This window comes from Elephantulus edwardii, unplaced genomic scaffold (genome assembly GCF_000299155.1).
Source record: "Elephantulus edwardii isolate Elephantulus edwardi_28Jun2011 unplaced genomic scaffold, EleEdw1.0 scaffold00016, whole genome shotgun sequence".
Classification (NCBI taxonomy): Eukaryota; Metazoa; Chordata; class Mammalia; order Macroscelidea; family Macroscelididae; genus Elephantulus; species Elephantulus edwardii.
This window is the reverse complement of record NW_006399766.1, coordinates 19,360,636-19,372,386: the sequence shown is the minus strand read 5'-3', so window position 1 is coordinate 19,372,386 and position 11,751 is coordinate 19,360,636. Positions and strand designations below refer to the sequence as shown.

The following is an 11,751-nucleotide window of genomic DNA, read 5'->3' as shown; positions in this document are numbered from 1 at the left end:
AATGTTACACTACTCCTTTCATCACCTCTATTCTAGTTTCATTTTTAGGTTGCAATTTGACCTTTAATTTTGAAAAAAGGCACCAAATTCAAAGAGAAAGTAGGTATTTTCCCCAAGGTGTTATTGCCAATGCAAAAACAGTATTGTTTCTTAGACTTTACTTAGGGGATCCATTCGCAGTTCATTCTTGTACCTCACATATATGCTAAAGTGTGCTTTGTCTAGCATTATCCCAGGCTCAATTTTTCTTGTAAAGGTAATTTTGGAGTCTATAAGAAAAGATATTACTGGGACGAGAATGGCATAGTTAATGCTTTATGAATTCCAAAGTTTTGGCAAACAGCAGACTTCTTTTTTTTTTAAATAACTTTTTTCTATTTTATACTTGTTTACTGACAAACTTTTTTACATTGTTTTTCACACTGGATCTTTCCCATTTCCTTTACGCACCCCTCCCTCCACCCATCAAATTATGTGACCTTATGATCACCAACCCTCCATCGCCGATCCTCACCCCTCTGCTCCTCTCTCCTCCCCTTGGATCCTCATACACATCTCACTAGTTATCTAGTTCTACAATAATAGTCTTATTCAGTATTTGTCCTTATCTTCTTGTTGTTGATTGCCGTCAAGTCGAGCACGACTCATAGTGACTCTATGAACAAAAGGCCTGAAGCCATTCTATAACTATTGTAGTTTCTCAAAGTTCATAGAGTTTCCAGAGGCATGAGGTTTAGGAAGTGGATGCCACTCCTGATTTTTTTGGCTCACAGTGACCTTCCATCCAGTTTCTGAGGCTGCAAATGTTTATGGGAAAAGAGTGCACATCTTTTTGCTCAGGAGCAGCTGGTGGACTCAGACCCCTTTCCTTTTAGTTAGCAGCACATGTGTAACGAACGCGTTTTGCCACCAGAGCTTCTTAGTAAAAATAAGTAGGAAGTGATGTTTTGAGTATATATTGCCTTTGCTTGAGATAGCTTTTATTTCATTTTAAGTTTATATAATTTAATGATGAGTATATTTGTTGTTGATGATGTTGTATACTGTTGAATCAAAACAACTTCCAGCAGGTTTTTAGAGGCAATAAATCACATAAAAGGAGATTGCCCACTTTTCTTCCAGGAAGCAGATGATGAGTGCAAACCGTGTACCTTTGTGTTGCCAGTGCAACTCCTTACCACCAAGCCACCAGAGCCCAATAATGAGTGGATTTAGCAATCATCAGTTCTCTTGAATCTGTGAGAGCTGGCTCCAGCATGCCACCTGGATCCCTGACTAACTGTGATCAATTTGGAAGCCAAGACGGGGACTGTATTTTTGTCATTGCCTCTTTACCACTCAGCACAGGGGAGACACTCTATAATATCTAGTGAATGAAGAGAAGTAACTCATCTTTTTCCTCCCTTTAAAGGGACTAAGGGAGGGTGTAGAATGTAGTTTAACCACAAATGGAGCTGGGCACATGCTTTAGAGGAAGCCATACTAACCTCAGCTAAGAACAAGGTTAACTCACCGTTATATATAGCACCTCACAACCAACTTCATACACACGGACCCAATGTGCCACTCTCCATTGAGAAACTACAGGAGGCTTGGCTTTGCTGAATGTTGGCTCTTTTCCTTGGGGCTCAGCATCAGTTTTCCTACCAAACCTATTGCCATGGGGTTGATTCTCACTCACAGAAACCATTCATTAGGTTTCTGCGCTTGTGAATCTTTACAGGAGGAGAGTGCCCATCTTTCTCCCCAGGGAGCAGCTAGTAGATTAGATATGCTGACCTCTCAGTTAGCAGAGCAACGCGTAACACACCAGAGCCACTTCTAGATGTCCTAAGGAAGTAAAAGGGAGGAGGTCTGAGCTTAATGACAAATCTCATCTAACATAAGTCAATTCTTGCCCAATAAGAGTTTTCCTAAGAGTTGGGAAATACATTTCTTTTTAAAATTGATTTTAATGAACATTTACAGAGATTTAGGGTTTCCAGTCATTCATTGTTGCACTTTTCTCCCTGCACTTCCCCTCTCCTCCAATTCACTCTTCTCTTTGAAAAGTAAAAGAAACCCTCATTGTTATGCAATGCCTAGCTACCTTCAATCCACTACACTTTGCAGCCCTTACTCTGGACTCCTGTCATGACAAGAATACCCAATCATATATCCCTTTTAAACAGTTCTCCCCCTCATCTGTTTCAATGCAGTATACATCATTCCTCCCCTCCTTGTCTTCCCTCAACCTCAATGTCAGTCCTGTTTTACAATAGTGGCCCTATGCAATATTTGTCCTTTTGTGACTGAGATATTTCACTCAGCATAATGTCCTCTAGGGTCATCCACTTTGCATAATATCTCATGAGTTCATTGTTTTTCAGTGTTGCATAGTATTCCATTATGTGAATATACCAGAGCTTCTCTATCCATTCATTTGTTGATGAGCACTTGGGTTGTTTCCAGCTCTTTCTATTTTGAACAATAAATTAACCAACCACACAAGATCAAAAGAGCAGAGTTTGTGTGGGGATAAAGCTCATAAGGCAGGAAAGGGTAGGCTAGAGGTCAAAGGGAAATGAGAAACACAAGAAGGAAGTGTGGAGAGTGCTGTTACAATTGCTGTTGTGTGCTGTTGAATCAGAATGGCCTCAGAGCTGGCCATCCAGTGGATTTCCAGAGGCATTATATTGTACAGGAGTTGACTGTCCATTTTTCTGCTGTGGAGCAACCAGTGGATTCTAAGCATGTGCCTTTAGATTGACAGCACATCTCCTTACCACTAGGCCGCCAGAGCTCCCTGCTATTACAATGGAGGGATTGTAATAAACATCCCAAAACATATTGTGTATGAATAGTTGAATGTGAAAATCAATCTGCTCTGTGTGTAAGCTTTCTCTCAAATCACAATAGTGTTTTAAAAGAAAGTTTTCCAAGTGTCAGACACTGGCCCACTTATGTCAAGCAACATTAAAATGGACGTCATTTTGACTCAAAAGGAGAGTTTCCCTGACATTCATCTCTTTAGTGGTTTCGATCATCCCAAAGTAGCAGGCCTACCACCAGCAGGATAGGACCGCAGGAACAGTCACTGTGTTTGAGGTCAAATTCCAAGTGCTGGAAACATATCTTTCAGCCACTAGTGAAGCCTTCTGATACGCAATTTTGACCTCTTTAGAAATAGTTAACAAGCAACGAAGCTGTCAGAGGAGGGTGGCCTCGTCAGTGAGTGTGCCCCAGTCACCTTGAATTATTGTAGTGAGAAGTGCAGTAGGGGGAGATCCCACAGCTCAGCTGCTTTGCCCTCACTGACATCCGCTCAGATGGCTGTTGATGACTGTGAGTGGCTAACACTACCCACGGTCCCCAGAGATTTTCAGTTGATTGACATTTCAGTCACATCTTTTTTTTTTTTAAGTTATAACTGAATCTTTATTTAAGCCTTATGTGCCCACTTAACGTTTTCCACCAACTCGGGGAGCAGAAACTTTCACAGGCTTCACAATTTTTTGTTTAGGCGCTGCTTTCGTGGGAGCCTTAGTAGCAGCCATTGCAGTCATTTTAGTTGCTTGTTTAGCCTTTTTTTGATTCCTTGGCAGCCCTGATAGCCTGTTCTCGTTGAGCCTCTCTAACTTTAGGCTTTTGATTCCTTTTGGCCATTATATCAGCAAGAGATGCACCAGTGATGGCCCTTTGGAATTCGACTGCATGGCAGGTTCTTTTCTTTTTAATTTCTTCTGATTGGCCCTTTTTGTGCTTCCTCCTGTGAAGGACAGTCCAATTGATCTGCCGTGGATTCCTTTTGGAAAGGAAAGCCGACTCACATTTTGCATTAAGAAACTGGAACACCTTCCTGTCGGTCCTGGCGTAGCGCCTCCCGTGCCCGGGGTAGATCTTGTACCCGCTGAAATTGCACAGCTCAACCTTCATGGCTGCAGCTTCAGGGGAACCGGGAAGCTCAGTCACATCTTTTTAATAAATCAAAGTGGCAGCAGTACAATAAGTTGCTGAGTGGGGAAGATGATTACAGAGAAGTAAAAAAAAAAAAGATATTTTCATTTTCTTGCTGATGAGCAAAATGACTACATTTTGGAAAGGAGGCAGGGCTCCTCGTGTGAGGAGCAGTTCTCAGGGAGTGTTGCAGTAGGACCTCCATCCTGGTCATTGGTGAATTGGCGGGGAAAGTTTTACAGACCGTCGATCAATGAAAGGTGTCCTCTGATATGTACAAACCATACTTTCCGTAGAAATGGGAGAGCTCTGCTTTGGTTACGTCCTGATCTTGGAACACACATTGTCAGTGTCACTTGTTAGGTGCTGTTGTTAGGTGCTGTCGAGTTGCATACGACTCATTGTGACCCTATGAACACAAGATCTATCCTGTGCCATCCTCATCATCTCTGACACATTAGAGTCCATTGCTGTAGTCACTCTGTCAATCCATCAATGACATGGATTTTTTTTCTTGCTGGTCCTCTACCTTTCTAAGTATGACATCTTTCCAAGGACTAGCTCCTTTTGTTAACGTACCCAAACTAGGTGAGATGAAGTTCCATCATCTTTACATCTAAGAAGAACCCTGGTTGCACTTCCTTCAAGATAGGTCTGTTAATTCTTTTGACAGTCCATGAGATAATCAGTACTCTTCTCCAATGCCACAACTAAAAGGCGTTGATTCTTCTGCCCTGCTCTCAGATGTATAGCAAGTGATTTGAAACACCACAGCCTGAATCAGGCACACCTTAGTCCTCAAATTGACATCATTGCTCCTCAGTGATTTGGAGAGGTCCTTGACAGTAAACTTGCCCAATGCAATACATTGCTTGAGCTCCTGACTGTGGTAACAAGGGTGTGGATTGTGCATCCAAGTAAGATGAAGTCATTGATGATTTCATTCTATGCTCCACTTATCATGATGTTGCTTATTGGTCCCAGTGGTGAGGATTTTTCCTTTTCTTGATGTTGGGATGTGATCCATATTGAAGGCTGTAATCTTTGATCTTCGGCAGCAAGTGTTTCGAGTGTCACTTGTAGGAGCATCCAATTCAATCTCAGTTTTAATTGAAACTTGAACTTTGATTCCCCATGTCTGTTGACCCTTATCTTTTCTTGCAGAGGATCATTAATGAAACATGCTTAGATTAGTGCTCTCCAATTTGTGGACATAAGCAGCCCAACTTGACTTAAAAATATAAAGTCCCAAGACAGCACAAGCAGTTTGTGATGGGCTACTAACCTAAAGGTTGGCAGTTTGAACTCACCCAGTGGCAATCCAGAAGAAAGCCCTAGTGATACGCTTCTGTAAGGATTAACTCTTTACTACCTAGTCCATTCCTCTTGGGAGCAACCCTAAATGGGCGGAATAGAATGCCTCATAGGGTTTTCAGGGCTGGCAATCTTTGCTTAGGGAGTCTGGTGGTGTGGCCTGTAGGGAGTTGCACTGCCAACCCAAAAGCAGGCAGTTCAAATCCACCTTCTGCTCTGTGGGGGAGAGTTGGACAGTCTCCCCTTGTGTGATTTACAGTCTCTGAAAACCCACTGAGGGTCAGCTATGAGTCAGTTCCTATTTGATGGTAATGAGAGTTTATGAATCTTTATCTAGGTTACCACATCTTTCTCCCACAGAGTAGCAGTTGAACATTAACCACTGCACCACCAGGGCTCCTTCCACAAATGTTACAGTCATTGCCAACCCTGTGGAGCACAGTTCTACCCAGTAACACATGGGTAGTCATGAGTCAGAATTGACTTGAGAGCAACATGCTTGGTTCAAAATGTGTTTCAAGGACTTGACGAGTAAAAAACAAAATAAATATACAAATGCTTGAGTTGCCTTGTGATTTGGGACAAGAGTTGGAGAATCGAGTTCAGAAAGGAAGACCTTTCTCATACTAATCAACTACTAATTATAAAAGATGTGTTAGCAGTGCTGTGAAAAACTACAAAGGGCATGCTGAGGGCTGTACTACTTTGATTTAGTCACCCTTGATACGAAAGTGGGCACTGTAGGATTTGGCACCAAACCCCAGCGAGTCACTCTGGAGTGTGGGTTTCTTTCACTTTGAGCTTTCAGTTTGGGCACAGAATGAACAACAACAAAAAAATTAAAGCCAGAAGGAGCCGTTTTAAAAGGCCAAGCTGCGAAGAAGAGTGATTTCAGGTTCCTTTGGAAATAGGGTAAGACTAATGAGACGAATCAAGCTCCATCACACTTGGAAAGATGGAGGGTCAGTGAAGGAGAAGAAGACCCCTAAGGAGATTGATTGACATGGTGACTTCAGCAGTGGGCTCTCTTGTCTCAGAGATGGTAAGGATGGCACAGGATAGGACAGAGTTCAGGTTGGCTGTCTGTAGGGTCGCTGTGACTTGGCAGTATCTAACAATGAGACTAAACTCGGCAAGACCTGAGGAGATGGAAGCAGGTGAAGGTGATCAGCCCAAATGTCAAGCTCTTTAAAGTAGAGCTAACAGCCTGGGCAGAAGAGGGAGTCTGGGCAGGACTAATCATCAGTGGTCCAGAACTCTGGCCAGGTGAGGGTATTTTGGGCCTGGAAATATACCTAACATAAGTAGTCTTCATCTTAGGATCAAGCGCTTTAAAAATCTTGGGGTCCTGGCCACACCTTAGAGAAACGACATCAGAATCTTTGGGGAGTGAGACTCAGACATCAATGTTATTTGTTCATTTTCTAATTGTAATAAAATTATTTCTCTGAATCAGTTAAAAAAACCAAACCAAAACAAAAACAACTCCCTAAGATGAGAACTATTAAATAAACAGCATTTCCAAAAACCCAACCCGAACCAAACCAACCACAACAACCCAAACAAGTCATAACTGACACCAACCAGGAGGCGTGGAAGGGAGCTCTAGTGGCCTAGTGTTAAGCTGCGCTGCAATCCCAAAGGCATGCAGTTCGAATCGACCAGCAGCTCTGCCGGAGAAAGATGAGCGACCTCCTCCTGTTGAATTAAGTGCCTCTGAAAACGCTCCGGAGGATCAGCTACAGGTCGATGCTGACGACAACAACAACAAACAAGGCAAGTGTAAGCTTGTGTGTCTTTAAATGTTTTCTCTTACAATTGGCATACAATAGGACTAAAAATGGTTGGTGTTGCTATGCAATACTAGTATAGCTATAGATGTACAGAGCATAATGAAGGCCCTTTTTCAGGGCCTGATAACGGGCAAGGCTGATGCCCTTCTCAAAGAAGTGTGTTCTTGAGAGGTGAGGAGCTTAGCACTTCATGGAGTTGCCTAGTCAATTGCTACAAGGTGGCCAGCTGTGACGTGGACCTAGTATGAGAGGCAGGTAGGTAGAAAGAGGTCAATAGGAGGAGGCAGGGCAGATTTAGGAGACCGAGTGGTGATGGTTATTGCTGTTAGCTCAGCGTAACAAGAGTCAATAGTTGCTGGCCCTGTGCTACCCTCAAGCTTTCTGGCCTATTGGCTGCAGCCACATATGCTAATAAAAGAGGTTTGGACCTGTGCAATACAGTGACAATGATTATATTCTTTACTTGTGCAACTGTTAGCATTATCCTTTTCAGACTTGTTCTACCACCCTTGACATCATCACCAATGTCCCCTAAGGAATGACTTCCCCTTTGTCTCTCTCTTAGCTCTAGTCATCACTAATAAGCTTCGGTTTCTATTTCCTATTTCAAGTGGGTTCATAGGATATTTATCTTTTTGTGACTGACATCTTTCACTCTGGTGGCCTAGCCCGTAGGGTGTTTCACTGCTTCTTGGTCCGTGTACAGATTCTGCATGAGCACAATTATACGTTTTGGAATTCCCATTCTTAGCAACAATTTTCCATAATGGTGGCACCATTTTACATTCTCGCCAAGCAATAAATAGACGAGGGCTCTTTCTCCATATCCTTCCCAACATCTATTATTTTCTTGATTTTTTTTTTGTCATAGCCATTCTAGTGGAGATGACATAGTATCTCACTGGAGTTTTCATTGTCCTTTTCCTATTTACTAAGGATGTTTTGGAGAAAGTGCAGCCAGAGCGCTCCTTGGAGGCAAAGATGATGAGGCTTCGCCTTGCAAACATTATCTTGGGAATATTGCTGGGAGAGGTTATTCCTTGGAGAGGGATATGATGCTGGGGAGGGCAGAGGTGGAGGGTTGGTGAAGGAGAGAAAGTCCCTCAACCAGGTGGATTGACATAGTAACTGCCGCCGTGGGTTCTAGTGTGTCAGAAAGTATGAGGATGGCAGAGGGCAGAGGGCAGAGTTCAGATCTGTTGTTCATAGGGTTTCTATGAGTCTTACTTGACTTGACAGCATCTAACAATAACAATAAAGGATGTTGAAGGGAGCTCTGGTGATCTAGGGTCAACACTGCCAATCCAAAGCTACGCAGTTGGAATCCACCTACTGCTCTGAGGGAGAAATATGGACAGTCCTCTGAAAACCCACTAGAGGCTCAGTTCTGACTCGATGGCACTTAACAAGGATGTTGAACACCCCTTCTTGTGTTTGCTTACCAGTTGAGTATACTGTTTGATGAAATGTCAAGTTATTTGTCTATTTTTTTGTTTGATTTTTGTTAATTTGTAGGAGTTTTCTATTATTTGGATATTAAATTCTTAGCAGATATGTTGTTGTTGCTATGTTCTGTTCAGTTGGAACCTACCCATAGCTGACCCTCTAGTAGGTTTTCAGGGGCTGTAAATTGCACTGGAGAAGACTGACCATCTTTATCCAGCAGAGCAACTGGTGGATTTGAACCACATGCCTTCAGATCAGCAGCACAACTCCTTGCCCACAAGGCCACCAGAGCTCCCTATCAGATACATGGTTCTGATAAAATTGTCTCCAAAATTGTAGGTGACTTTTTCTCTTTGTTGATCAGTATTGTTATTGAAGGAACCAGGAATCTTACTTATTTTTTATTATTTATGATTTTTTAATGCAACATATATATTTTTACAACACATTCTTTCCATTTAATTTTTTTCCCATTCATTCATTGTTGCACATCTTCCTCCCTGCTCCCCCCTCCCTCGGTTTGTTTTTCTCTTTGGAAAAAAATTCTTTCATTGTTATACAGTCCCCCCCAAGTCCACAGTCCACTTTACTATGCATTTTTTTCTGTAATCTTGTCATGAAGATAATACCTAACCCTATATTCCTTTTTGTAATTCATTTTAATGAATGTTTACAGAGATTTTGGATTTCCATTCATTCATTGTTACATTTGGAACCCTACTTCTTACACTCTTGTGACACTTCCTGCACTTTTGTTATTCTTTCTTTGGGACTCTGTTTTTCTACATTGAGCTTTCCAACGACAAGGGCCAGAACCAGAACTATCATCCTTGTTTTCACAGCAGGTAGCTTAATACTTTGTACCGAGTGGACACTTGGTAAACCATGCTAGTTTGTGATGGTAGTAGTGGGGCCAATAGACAGTGCTAGCGGCAATGGACAGAAGCCTAGCATTTTTACAAATTTTGTCTTTATTAGTATTTCATATTTCAGTTCAACATCATGACAAATAGTACTTTGCTGTAATAAGTATGAGCAATATCTCTTACTTTCCTTTGTAAACATACAAACAACATGAGTCTTTAAAATCTGGGATCACATCAGAGAGCAATAAGATGAATTTTTCCCCTTGACAATTAATTATCTTACCAACAACTACATTTATGAAAGCGTGGAAGCCTTCATGCCTTGTGCCTTAATATCTCAATTTTAGATAGCTAATTTCTGGTTGTTTTCATCCCTATTAAACCAATACGTTGAGGGAATAAGGAGATTCCTTTTGCTGAAGAATCTTCTGTTCAATTTGGAAGCTTTGAGCATCTGCATCCGCAAGCAAAGTGAAGCCCACACAGAGCAAGCCATCAGGTTGCAGCCATCAACCCTAGCTCACAGCAAGGATCATGTTTTCTTCAGCTGGTTGGGTTTCGGTCAGCTCATCCTCAGCCACCTGTAGTTAGGTTCACATAGGCATCAGCTGCGAGCTCAGGTGTCCACACTTCTCTCTGCATTCCGGACTTGTTGATTCCTTCCTTCAGCATTAGCCCCCCAGGCAACCCGGTTTTGCTCATCCGTACGTCTGTGCATGCTAGGTGGACAGTGCTGAAGGTACACTTTCAAGCTCTGTTTGTTTCTTCATTGTTGTATTCCTCTTACTTCTACTCTGGTGGATCCAAGCGATCACTACTGGCCCTTTAACTTCCAAGTCCTGGAAGTGCAAGTCTAGCAGTTGGAATTTTCTCAACGACAGCCTGTGTCCAGCAGAGGGCAGCAGAGGACCCCCCCAGCCTGTCCTTCCAAACATCTACGCCTAGGGCCTGTTAAGTAGCCTGAGTGGTGAAGTGATCTGCTGGATTTGACATCGTTCCTTTGCAGAAGATGACAGTCATTTTCTGTAGGGTTTGGGGTTTTTTTTCCTCTTCAGACATTTCAGGTAGAGCTCCTTCTCAGCCCTTGGACAGCCATTGGCCACCTCTGAAAGCCGTGGAAATTGTGTGCACGTTGACTAAAATGTATTTCCCCAACACCTAAGCCGTTTGCAAATTTCAGTCAGAAACTAGGGCAACAGGAGCAGTTTTAGTCACTAAGGTCATTCCCGATGTTAACTCAGCCCGCAGCATCCCTGAAGTCTGAAACTCTCACAGAAGGATGATGCAAGCAAGCGCCTCTCACCACTTCCTTAATCAGCAAAATGTCTTTGACCAAGAGATTTGTGTTTTGTTTTTTTAAAAAAAATTATATTGTTTCCTTACAATGTTCGTATACATTGTGTTTCACCCTGTTCTTCATTCGTTTTGTCTTTCATACAATCATTCCCATATATTATGTTTCATAGAATTAATCATCATTGAACCTTGCCCATCATTTCCTGTCTTTTCAGGTCCCCGCGATATCCTTCCCATTTCCCTCTCCCCTCACCCACCAAGTTGTAAAACCCTGTAGTTTCTCACCTACCCATCCTTGCCACTCTGCTCCCACCCTTTCTCCCCTTGGGTTCCCATACATGTTTTACTAGTTATCCTTGTATTTTTACAATGGTCTTATGCAGTATCTGTCCTTATGAGACTGAGTTTACTCAGCATAATACTTACGCTCCAGTCTCTCCCAAGTTAGGTGGCATTTTTCGTAAATCATTGCTCCTGAGTGCTGCATAGTATTCCATTGTATGGATATACCACCATTTCTCAATCCATTTCGTTGTGGTTGGACATTTGGGCTGTTTCCATGTTCTTGCAATGGTGAATAGCACTGCTATGAACACTGGTGTACAGATCTCCGTTTTTCTCCCAGTTCTAATTTCCTTGGGGTATATTCCTAGTAGGGGAATAGCTGGATCGTATGGAGTTTCTATGTTCAGCTTTTCAAGGAAATGCCAAACTACCTTCCAGAGTGGTTGTACCATTTACAATCCCAACAACAGTGTATGAGGGTTCTTATCTCTCTACATCATCTCCAACATTTATTGCTTGCTATCATGTTAAACTTTGCCACTGCTAATGGGGTGAGCTGATATCTCAGAGTGGTTTTGATTTGCATCTCTCTTATTGCACATGATTTTGAGCATTTCTTCATGTGTCTGTGTTGTTGTTGTTGTTGTTATGTGCCGTCGAGTCATTTCCGACTCATAGCGACCCTATGCACAACAGCCCTAAACCCTGCTCTATCCTGGGCCAACCGCACCGCCTCTGACACACCCATCCCGATTACCCCAGTCACCGAATCAATCCATCTCATAGAGGGTCTTCCCCTCCTGCGTGGTCCCTCA

At 42.5% G+C, this 11,751-nt stretch overlaps 1 pseudogene; it reads right to left on the bottom strand.

Moving 5' to 3' along the window:
• Positions 1-3,440: 3,440 nt before the first annotated feature.
• On the bottom strand, positions 3,441-3,915 carry LOC102848460 (annotated as a pseudogene).
• Positions 3,916-11,751: the final 7,836 nt, after the last annotated feature.